The sequence below is a fragment of the Heloderma suspectum genome, chromosome 2, assembly GCF_057233095.1.
Source record: "Heloderma suspectum isolate Gila_16-S chromosome 2, 16-S_ref, whole genome shotgun sequence".
Classification (NCBI taxonomy): Eukaryota; Metazoa; Chordata; class Lepidosauria; order Squamata; family Helodermatidae; genus Heloderma; species Heloderma suspectum.
This window is the reverse complement of record NC_139459.1, coordinates 406,622,829-406,634,051: the sequence shown is the minus strand read 5'-3', so window position 1 is coordinate 406,634,051 and position 11,223 is coordinate 406,622,829.

Here is an 11,223-nt window from a genome sequence, read left to right as displayed (position 1 = left end):
AATTATTTTTGTGGGGATGTTTGCAGCCTGATATTCTGCATGTTCACTCAGAAATAAGTCTTGAGCTGTGAGTGTGATCCTGCAGCTTTAATAAACTGCCCAGCCATTTCCAGTCCACTGAACACCTCTTAAAATACCGCATATTGCTCTCACGAATTTCGTTTGCACCGCCTCCAGTGGGACAAAATTTTCATGTACACATAATTCTGAGGCATACAGCGTCTGGGCTAGTTAGTACCTTCACAACAAAAACCTGGATGGCCAAAGGGACATGCTGCCCTCCTTTGTTATAGAAGAAGGGATGCCTTTACACTCCTCTGCACATTTGCAGGAGCATGTTTTGATCCCCCACCCCCATGCCCCGTTCCTGATGAGTGAAAGGTTAGTCCTAAATACCTATAGGTAATAAAACTGCTCGAGTGGATGGTCATGTATTTGCCATTGGTGCTTCACCTCTTCCTGGAAAAAAACACAACCTTCAATTTACCATAGTTGACTACTAATTGTTCCTTTTTAGAGTAACTATTCGGGGCCCTCATCAAGTGCCTCAGTCCAATTCTTGTCAGTGATAAAAGGACCGTATTGTCTGCATAAAGCAGAACTGACAGAGGTCTCTTAGACAAACTGAGGAGCTGAGAGCAAACCTCCACTAGGCTTTTGGCCAGGGAATTAAAGTAAAAGGGTGGGGGCTGCCCCCCCCCCCGTTTCTCTCCAGTAAAAGTAGGACTAGGCCTAGATAGGCGGCCCATGCTGTTGCATCTTGCCCGCAGTTGGGTATTTTCATACAGGCTGCAAATAAAAGTCAACAAATGACCAATATTAGCGACCTCAAACTTTCCCCACAATCTATCTATTGATATCAGATCAAAGAGCTCTCCCAGATGTAGCTGTGTACTTCTCAACCAGATATTGCAGAACAAACCCATGCTCCGCTGTGGAGCTTGCGCCCATAATCCAGCCTGCTCATCTTCCGAAATGGTTTCCTGCTCCAGCCAGTTATGCAATTTTTCAAGTAAATGGCTAGCATACAGCTTACCAATAATATTCCGCAAGCTATTAGGTCTGTAATTCGCAGGATCAGATCTTTTCCCTTTTTTATAGATTGGAATAATAATAGCAAGCCCTCAGGAATACCTGCTGAGTGATTGATACATGTGATCAATGAAAAGATACATTTTTCTCTGTACAGGGAACAAACGTGGCGGCTTGCTGTTTGGATTAACAGAGGAAGAAATGCGTAATGGCGAGGCAGATCCTTCTGAATATAATAAATAGCCTCTAATGATGACTAGACCTGACAGAGTGGCGTGCAGAGCTTCTATTGGTTATCAGTATTTTTGATGTTTATGGGCTGCCTATTGGAACATAGTCTCTACAAGAGGGCTCACAGCAATAGGTAAAAACTGCAATAAAACCAAAATTTGTAATAGAAACCAGGCAGAGGTTTGCAGTGTGTTTCTTGCCACCTCTGTTCTACCTCTTAACCGAAGCGTTTCATTGCCTTCAGCTCCTCAGGACGCCGAGAGCTGGCACGGCCCTTTGTGAACCGTCTTTACCAATAGCCCTGCCTTCCCAGATAGAGGCTAAGGCCTCAGAAGGAGCGCCAGCTAAAACTACAGGAACCACCTTTGGGTTCAGCAGTCACCAGGGGCAAATTTGATCTTCCGTGCTGGTAGAGGTAACCTGAAAGCCCATCTTGATCAGGTGGTGGTTCCATTCATGACAATGGAGCTAGCAAAGCCGCCTCTAGCCACAAGGCATCCTCGCCCATTCCTGAGAATACCAGATCAAGGTATTCTCTGCTAGTCAAGCAGTCTTGCTGGGCAGGCATAGAGTTTCCAGAGAGAAGCTAGAGCAGTAGCCAAGGTCAAATGCATGAGGTATCCATCAAGCAGAATCAGAGTCCAAAAGGTAGTGCCAGGAAGAAATTTTGATGTTTAGTAGGGCTAGAGACCATGATATGGCAAAAGATCAGTTACCACCTTTGGCTTTTCTAGCCAGCAGTTCCCCTGTCGATATTCCTAAGAAAACCTTACCTTTCCACAAGGCCAGGAGATCTGCAGGTTCAACCAGGCCATTCCCAGACCAGCAAAAAATCTGAAACAGCCAAGTAGAACCAGAGTGGGTCTTTATGTCCTTGGATTTCCAGACTCAAGACATTGACTCTGACAGACAGATTCCAGGGTCCAGGCTTCTCTGGGTACCAATAGTGAAATCTGCAGACCAGATCAGGCATGTGAACACTAGAGGCCTCTTCCCATGAATGTTTGTTATACCTCGCTAGAGGGGCCCTCCTCCCATGGGTCTGCCCCTGACAGACACAGAAGAGGGGAGTTCTGCTTCAGAGGAAGAGGCTGAGTGCTCACCCAGTCCCAGAGAGGCAGATTAGTGGGACTTGTCTAAGATGAAGTACACAACTCCATGTAAGAACTCCTTGGGAGCAAAGATAGTAACGAATAGCAGCTGAGCTGTGGGTGGGGCTCAGGAGGCCCTGGGAATATGAGGCTTCATTTTTGGTCAGGACTTTGCTGAAAACAACATCAGTTCTCAGCCCCGGTTTCTTGTATCCTGACCCTGACTTGTGTTCGGACCTCCATCTTATCAACCTTGGACTTCTGCCTGATAATGCCTCTGGATTCTGATTCTACCTGCCCGATATGCTGTGTGTGTGTGTGACCTAGGCTATGTTCCTGACCTGGGTGGGAGCATAGGGTGGGCGGGAGCTGTTGCACTCATGCCCTGCTTGTGAGTTCCCAGTCAACAGCTGGTTGGCCACTGTGTGAACAGAGTGCTGGACTGGAGGAACCCTTGGTCTGGGTTCTAGACTTATCTCTAGAAAATTCTTGTTGGCCAGGAAAAACTCTGTTTCATTCTTGGGTGGCGTAAGTGATTCCTCCATTGCAATTAACTGTGTGTGTGTGTCTGTCTGTGTGTTTGCATAGCACGCTGCTCTTCCGGTCTGTACCCCACCCTGTCAATGAGGTACTGAAATCAGCCATGGAACAGACAGAAGTAAAAAATTCTGGCCACTTCATACTTCTCTTTTCCTCCCTTGATTACTGGAGGTGGAGGGACAGTCTGAAAGGGTAGAATCCAGTAGAGATGGATGGAAAGCAGGGTGAATTTGTAAATTTACTGAGCTGTGAATTGTGGGGCATGATTGCATATGATAGCTTCGGTTGGGCCATGTCAACAGAAGATACGATGGGTGAATAAATGATCCGTGTACATGGGCCATCTTTGAAAACGGGTCTATCATGGCAAGAGTAGTATTATGACTATTTGATGGAGGTAGATCCATAATGAAGGTCAAAGACAGTGCCGTCCGTGGCCCTACTGGACTCTGCAAAGGCTGGAGTAATGTGGCCAATTTACCAGGCTGATCCTAGGCTTGGTGGCTGGTCTCACATTAGTCTGGGAGAGAAGGCTGGACCTTGGTTTTCATCACAAAGGTTTTTTTAAATTGTTCCTTTATGATCTTGAGGTGCTGAATACACATCGGAAAAGTACCTCTCTCTAAACCTTGGGGAAATTTCATGATTTCAGCTCTAAATTTCTCACTATAGCAGACTGAACCCTTTTGTTTTTCTTTGATACTTTCATTCAACTACATGTTGTTGTTCAGTTGTTCAGTCATGTCCGACTCTTCGTGACCCCATGGGCCATAGCACGCCAGGCCTTCCTGTCCTGCGCTCTCCTGGAGTGTGCTCAAGTCCATATTCATTGCCTCAGTGATGCTATCTAGCCATCTCATCCTCTGCCGTCCCCTTCTCCTTTTGCCTTCAGTCTTTCCCAGCATCAGGGTCTTTTCCAGAAAGTTTTCTCTTCGCAGTAGGTGGCCAAAATATTTCAGCTTCAGCATCTGTCCTTCCAATGAGCACTCAGGGTTGATTTCCTTTAGGACTGACTGATTTGACCTCCTTGCAGTCCAGGGGACTCGTAAGAGTCTTCTCCAGCACCACAGTTCAAAAGCATCAATTCTTCGGCGCTCAGCCTTCCTTAGAGTCCAGCTCTCACAGCCATACATTACTACTGGGAGAACCATAGCTTTGATTAGATGGACCTTTGTCGGCAAGGTGATGTCTCTGCTTCTTACTATGCTGTCTAGGTTTGCCATAGTTTTCCTCCCAAGGAGCAAGCGTCTTTTAATTTCATGGCTACAGTCACCGTCTGCGGTGATCTTGCAGCCCAAGAAAATAAAATCTGTCACAGCTTCCATTTCTTCCCCTTCTATATGCCAGGAAGTGATGGGGCCAGATGCCATGATCTTAGTTTTTTTAATGTTGAGTTTCAAACCAGCTTTTGCACTCTCCATTTTCAGCCTCAACAAGAGGCTCTTTAGATCCTCTTCGCTTTCTGCCATTAGGGTGGTATCATCTGCATATCGGAGGTTGTTGATAATTCTCCTGGCAATCTTAATTCCGACCTGTGATTCATCCAACCCGGCGTTTCTCATGATGTACTCTGCATATAAGTTAAATAAGCAGGGCGACAATATGCAGCCTTGTCGTACGCCTTTCCCAATTTTGAACCACTCGGTTGTTCCATGTCTGGTTCTTACTGTTGCTTCTTGACCCTCGAACAGGTTTCTCAGGAGACAGGTAAGGTGGTCTGGTACTCCCATCACTTTAAGAATTTGCCACAGTTTGTTGTGATCCACACAATCAAAGGCTTTGGCGTAGTCAGTGAAGCAGAAATAGACATTTTTCTGGAATTCTCTTGCTTTCTCCATGATCCAGCGAATGTTGGCGATTTGATCTCTAGTTCCTCTGCCTCTTCGAAACCCAGCTTGTACTTCCGGTAGTTCTCGGTTCGCATACTGCTGAAGCCTAGCTTGTAGGATTTTGAGCATCACCTTGCTGGCATGTGAAATGAGCGCAATTGTGCGGTAGTTTGAACACTCTTTGGCGTTGCCCTTCTTTGGAATTGGAATGTAAACTGACCTTTTCCAGTCTTGCAGCCACTGTTGAGTGTTCCAAATGTGTTGGCATATTGAGTGCAGCACTTTAACAGCATCATCTTTTAGGATTTTAAATAGCTCAGCTGGAATACTGTCATCTCTGCTAGCTTTGTTGTTACTAATGCTTCCTAAGGCCCACTTGACTTCACTCTCGAGGATGTCCGGCTCAAGCTCAGTGACCGCACTATCATGGCTATCAGGGACATTCAGACCTTTCCTGTATAGTTCTTCTGTGTATTCTTGCCACCTCTTCTTAATCTCATCTGCTTCTGTCAAGTCCCTGCCTTCATTGTCCTTTATCATGCCCATCTTTGCACAAAACGGTCCCCTGAGATCTCCAATTTTCTTGAAGAGATCTCTAGTCTTTCCCATTCTGTTGTTTTCCTCGATTTCTTTGCATTGTTCATTTAAGAAGGCCTTCTTGTCTCTCCTTGCTATTCTCTGGAACTCTGCATTCAGTTGGGTATATCTTCCCCTTTCGCCCTTGCTTTTCACTTCCCTTCTTTTGTTAGCTACTTGTAAAGCCTCCTCAGACAGCCACTTGGCTTTCTTGCATTTCTTTTTCTTTGGGATGGATTTCGTTGCTGCCTCCTGAACAATGTTACCGACCTCCGTCCATAGTTCCTCAGGCACTCTGTCTATCAGGTCTAATCCCTGAAATGAATTCCTCACCTCCACTGTATATTCATCAGGGATATGATTTAGGTCATACCTGAACGGTTTAGTGGTTTTCCCGACGTTCTTCAATTTAAGCCAAAATTTTGCAAGAAGCAGCTCATGATCTGAGCCACAGTCAGCTCCAGGTCTTGTTTTTACTGACTTTATAGAGCTTCTCCATCTTTGGCTGCAAAGGACATAATCAATCTGATTTCGATATTGACCATCTGGTGATGTCCATGTGTAGAGTCGCCTCTTGTGCTGTTGGAAAAGAGTGTTTGCTATGATCAGCGTGTTCTCTTGGCAAAACTCTATTAGCTTTTGTCCTGCTTCATTTTGTACACCAAGGCCATGCCTGCCTGTTATCCCGGTGATTTCTTGACTTCCTACTTTAGCATTCCAATCCCCTATGATGAAGAGGACATCTTTTTGGGGTGTTAGTTCTTGAAGGTGTTGTAGGTCTTCATAGAACCGATCAACCTCAGCTTCTTCGGCCTCAGTGGTTGGGGCATAGACTTGAATTACTGTGATGTTGAATGGTTTGCCTTGGATTCGTACTGAGATCGTTCTATCGTTTTTGAGATTGTACCCCAGTCCTGCTTTTCCCACCCTTTTGTTGACTATGAGTGCTACTCCATTTCTTCTCAGGGATTTTTGCCCACAGTAGTAGATATGATGGTCACCTGAATTAAATTCGCCCATGCCTGTCCATTTGAGTTCGCTGATTCCCAAGATGTCAATGTTCAGTCTTGCCATCTCATGTTTGACCACCTCCAGCTTACCTTGATTTATTGATCTGACATTCCAGGTTCCTAAACAATATTGTTCTTTACAGCATCAGAGTTTCTTTTCACCACCAGACACATCCACAGCTCAGTGTCCCTTCGGCTTTGGCCCAGCCGCTTCACTCTTTCTGGCACTTCTTGGAAATACCCTCTGCTCTTTCCCAGTAGTATATTGGACACCTTCCGACCTGAGGGGCTCACCTTCCGGCGTCATCTCTTTTAGCCTTGTGATACGTTCCATGGGGTTTTCTTGGCAAGAATACTGGAGTGGGTTGCCATTTCCTTCTCCAGTGGACCACATTTTGTCAGAACTCTCTGCCATGACCTGTCCGTCTTGGGTGGCCCTGCACGGCATAGCTTATGGCTTCACTGAGTTACACAAGCCCCTTCGCCACAACAAGGCAGTGATCCATGAAGGGGAGACTAATCTAATTTAGATTCTAAGCATCTCAGTGGTGGATCCAAGGATACTGTTGGGAACACTGTTGGGAACACAATGGAGCCAATTCCCTGGGGAGGTGGCGGGCTCTCCCACACTGGAGGCGTTCAAGACGAGGTTGGACAGCCATCTGTCAGGGATGCTCTGACTTGGATTCCTGCACTGAGCAGGGGGTTGGACGCGATGGCCTTGTAGGCCCCTTCCAACCCTACCATTCTATGGTTCTGGAAACACTTTTCTGGGAGCGTTAAGCATGTTGCCTGCCTTTAGATAAAAATGCAGAATTCCAGTAATAATTCATTTATTAATAAATTTGCAATTTTAGATGGTATTTATAAGCATTAGAAGGTGTTAATATTACTAAATTTGGCCCTCTTCCTGTGGAACTCCCTGCCTTTAGAGGTCAGGCAGCCGCCAACATTGTGTTCCTTCCGGTGCCTCCTGAGGACGTTCTTTCAAGAGGCCTTCCTCGTATGACCAGCTGTGGTTTGTTAAATGCCACTTTGTCGGGGTGTGTCTTTTTTAAAAAATGTTTTAACTCTTTTAACCATTGTTTTATTATTTTATCATGTTGTTCACCTCTCCAAAATCTTCAGATGAGGAGCGGTATATAAATATTGTAAATAAATAAATAAATTTACAAATTAACTTACTGAGCCACGATTGTCATTGTCCTACAAAACCCTTGAACGACTTGGGACCAGGATACCTAGCAAACCGCCTTCCTTTATTGATACCCAGGCAACATCAAAGATCGTTGGAGGCGGCCTTGCTGGTCGTTCCAAAACCAATGGAGCGTCGCCATGAAGAAGCCTGACAGCAGGCCTTCTCAGGAGCAGCACCCGTCCTCTGGGAGAATAAAAAGGTCTTCATCTGGTGCCGAAAGGAGTACAAAGTAGTCGTCAGGCTAACCTCTGTAGGGAGCTCATTGATTCTATGATTCCAAAGCCAGGGGGCCATAGCAGAAAAGGCCCTCTTCCTGGTAGCCACCTGCCTCACTTCCTTTGGTGGGAGCTCCCACAGAAGGACCCGAGATGATCTTAGGGCCAGGGCAGGTACATAGGGTAGGAGGCAGTCCTTCAGGTAGCCTGGCCCCAAGCCGTTTAGGGCTTTGAACGTTAATACCAGCACTTTGAATCAGGCCTGGACGTGGACTGGCAGCTTATCTCTCGTTTGTTCCTCTGAGGTTTTTGCCAACCTGCGTTTATGTAGACTCTTTGCAGGGCCTGGGATGATCAGGGAACAAACAATACAAAAGCCCCAGTCACGATCCTTGACCCTGGAACAGCAGTGCAGGCAGCATAAAATGGCTGGGGCTTTGGCAAGATCCCTTTCCAGACCAAATCTGAGCTTACACACACCGTAGAGAAGGGGGTGAAGGCTGGAGGCTAGACTTTGTAGAAAGACCTCTGCAAATAAAGGAAGGGTTCAGAGATGCCTCCCCTGGGTCAGTGTGACCCATTCCTGATACTGGAGATGGAGGCACGTTGAGACGCCCGAGTCTCAGTTGGGAAGGACCACTGTGTCTGTTTTAAAAGGGGGCTTTTGCAGAGCTTCCGCTGTGGCAAGGCGAGGGCCTGAGTGGAAAGCGGAGGAGCAGTGAGAGCAGCACAGGTTCTGCGCTGATAATTGCTCTAACTTAACCACTGTGTATCTGTTAGCGAGTGGTCCGCGCTTGACGCCATGCACTGATCAGTTGCCCTAGGAAGGATTTCTACCTGGTTTGCACCAGCTCTTCCTCAGTTTGGACAGAACCTCCCTCAGGCCCGGCTCTGTGCTGCTGCTCTGGACTGCACCCTGAAGGCCTGGCCTGGCTTTTTCACCTCAGCCCATTTCATCTCATCCAGCCACCTATTTATTTATTGCATAGCCATAAGCTATGCCGTGCAGGGCCACCCAAGACGGACAGGTCATGGCAGAGAGTTCTGACAAAATGTGGTCCACTGGAGAAGGAAATGGCAACCCACTCCAGTATTCTTGCCAAGAAAACCCCATGGAACGTATCACAAGGCTAAAAGAGATGACACCGGAAGATGAGCCCCTCAGGTCGGAAGGTGTCCAATATGCTACTGGGGAAGAGCAGAGGGTATTTCCAAGTAGCGCCAGAAAGAGTGAAGCGGCTGGGCCAAAGCCAAAAGGACACTCAGCTGTGGATGTGTCTGGTGGTGAAAAGAAAATCCGATGCTGTAAAGAACAATATTGTTTAGGAACCTGGAATGTCAGATCAATGAATCAAGGTAAGCTGGAGGTGGTCAAACATGAGATGGCAAGATTGAACATCGACATCTTGGGAGTCAGCGAACTCAAATGGACAGGCATGGGCGAATTTAATTCAGGTGACCATCATATCTACTATTGTGGGCAAGAATCCCTTAGAAGAAATGGAGTAGCACTCATAGTCAACAAAAGGGTGGGAAAAGCAGGACTGGGGTACAATCTTAAAAATGATAGAATGATCTCAGTACGAATCCAAGGCAAACCATTCAACATCACAGTAATTCAAGTCTATGCCCCAACCACTGAGGCCGAAGAAGCTGAGGTTGATCGGTTCTATGAAGACCTACAACACCTTCTAGAACTCACACCAAAAAAAGATGTCCTCTTCATCATAGGGGATTGGAATGCTAAAGTAGGAAGTCAAGAAATCACTGGGATAACAGGCAGGCATGGCCTTGGTGTACAAAATGAAGCAGGACAAAAGCTAATAGAGTTTTGCCAAGAGAACATGCTGATCATAGCAAACGCTCTTTTCCAACAGCACAAGAGGCGACTCTACACATGGACGTCACCAGATGGTCAATATCGAAATCAGATTGATTATGTCCTTTGCAGCCAAAGATGGAGAAGCTCTATACAGTCAGTAAAAACAAGACCTGGAGCTGACTGTGGCTCAGATCATGAGCTGCTTCTTGCAAAATTTCGGCTTAAATTGAAGAACGTCGGGAAAACCACTAAACCGTTCAGGTATGACCTAAATCATATCCCTGATGAATATACAGTGGAGGTGAGGAATAGATTTCAGGGATTAGACCTGATAGACAGAGTGCCTGAGGAACTATGGACGGAGGTCCGTAACATTGTTCAGGAGGCAGCAACGAAATCCATCCCAAAGAAAAAGAAATGCAAGAAAGCAAAGTGGCTGTCTGATGAGGCTTTACAAGTAGCTGAGGAAAGAAGGGAAGTGAAAAGCAAGGGAGAAAGGGGAAGATATACCCAACTGAATGCAGAGTTCCAGAGAATAGCAAGGAGAGACAAGAAGGCCTTCTTAAATGAACAATGCAAAGAAATCGAGGAAAACAACAGAATGGGAAAGACTAGAGATCTCTTCAAGAAAATTGGAGATCTCAAGGGAACGTTTTGTGCAAAGACGGGCATGATAAAGGACAAAGAAGGCAGGGACCTAACAGAAGCAGATGAGATTAAGAAGAGGTGGCAAGAATACACAGAAGAACTATACAGGAAAGATCTGAATGTCCCTGATAGCCATGATAGTGCGGTCACTGAACTTGAGCCGGACATCCTCGAGAGTGAAGTCAAGTGGGCCTTAGGAAGCATTAGTAACAACAAAGCTAGCGGAGATGACAGTACTCCAGCCGAGCTATTTAAAATCCTAAAAGATGATGCTGTTAAAGTGCTGCATTCAATATGCCAACAAATCTGGAACACTCAACAGTGGCCACAAGACTGGAAAAGGTCAGTTTATATTCCAATTCCAAAGAAGGGCAACGCCAAATAGTGTTAAAACTACCGCACAATTGCGCTCATTTCACATGCCAGCAAGGTGATGCTCAAAATCCTACAAGCTAGGCTTCAGCAGTATGCGAACCGAGAACTACCGGAAGTACAAGCTGGGTTTCAAAGAGGCAGAGGAACTAGAGATCAAATTGCCAACATTCGCTGCATCATAGAGAAAGCAAGAGAATTCCAGAAAAACGTCTATTTCTGCTTCATTGACTACGCTAAAGCCTTTGATTGTGTGGATCACAACAAACTGTGGCAAATTCTGAAAGTGATGGGAGTACCAGACCACCTTACCTGTCTCCTGAGAAACCTGTACGAGGGTCAAGAAGCAACAGTCAGAACCAGAGATGGAACAACCGATTGGTTCAAAATTGGGAAAGGAGTACGACAAGGCTGCATATTGTCACCCTGCTTATTTAACTTATATGCAGAGTACATCATGAGAAATGCCGGGTTGGATGAATCAGAGGTCAGAATTAAGATTGCTGGGAGAATTATCAACAACCTCAGATACGCAGACGATACCACCCTAATGGCAGAAAACGAAGAGGATCTAAAGAGCCTCTTGTTGAGGGTGAAAGAGGAGAGTGCAAAAGCTGGTTTGAAACTCAACATTAAAAAAACGAAGATCATGGCATCTG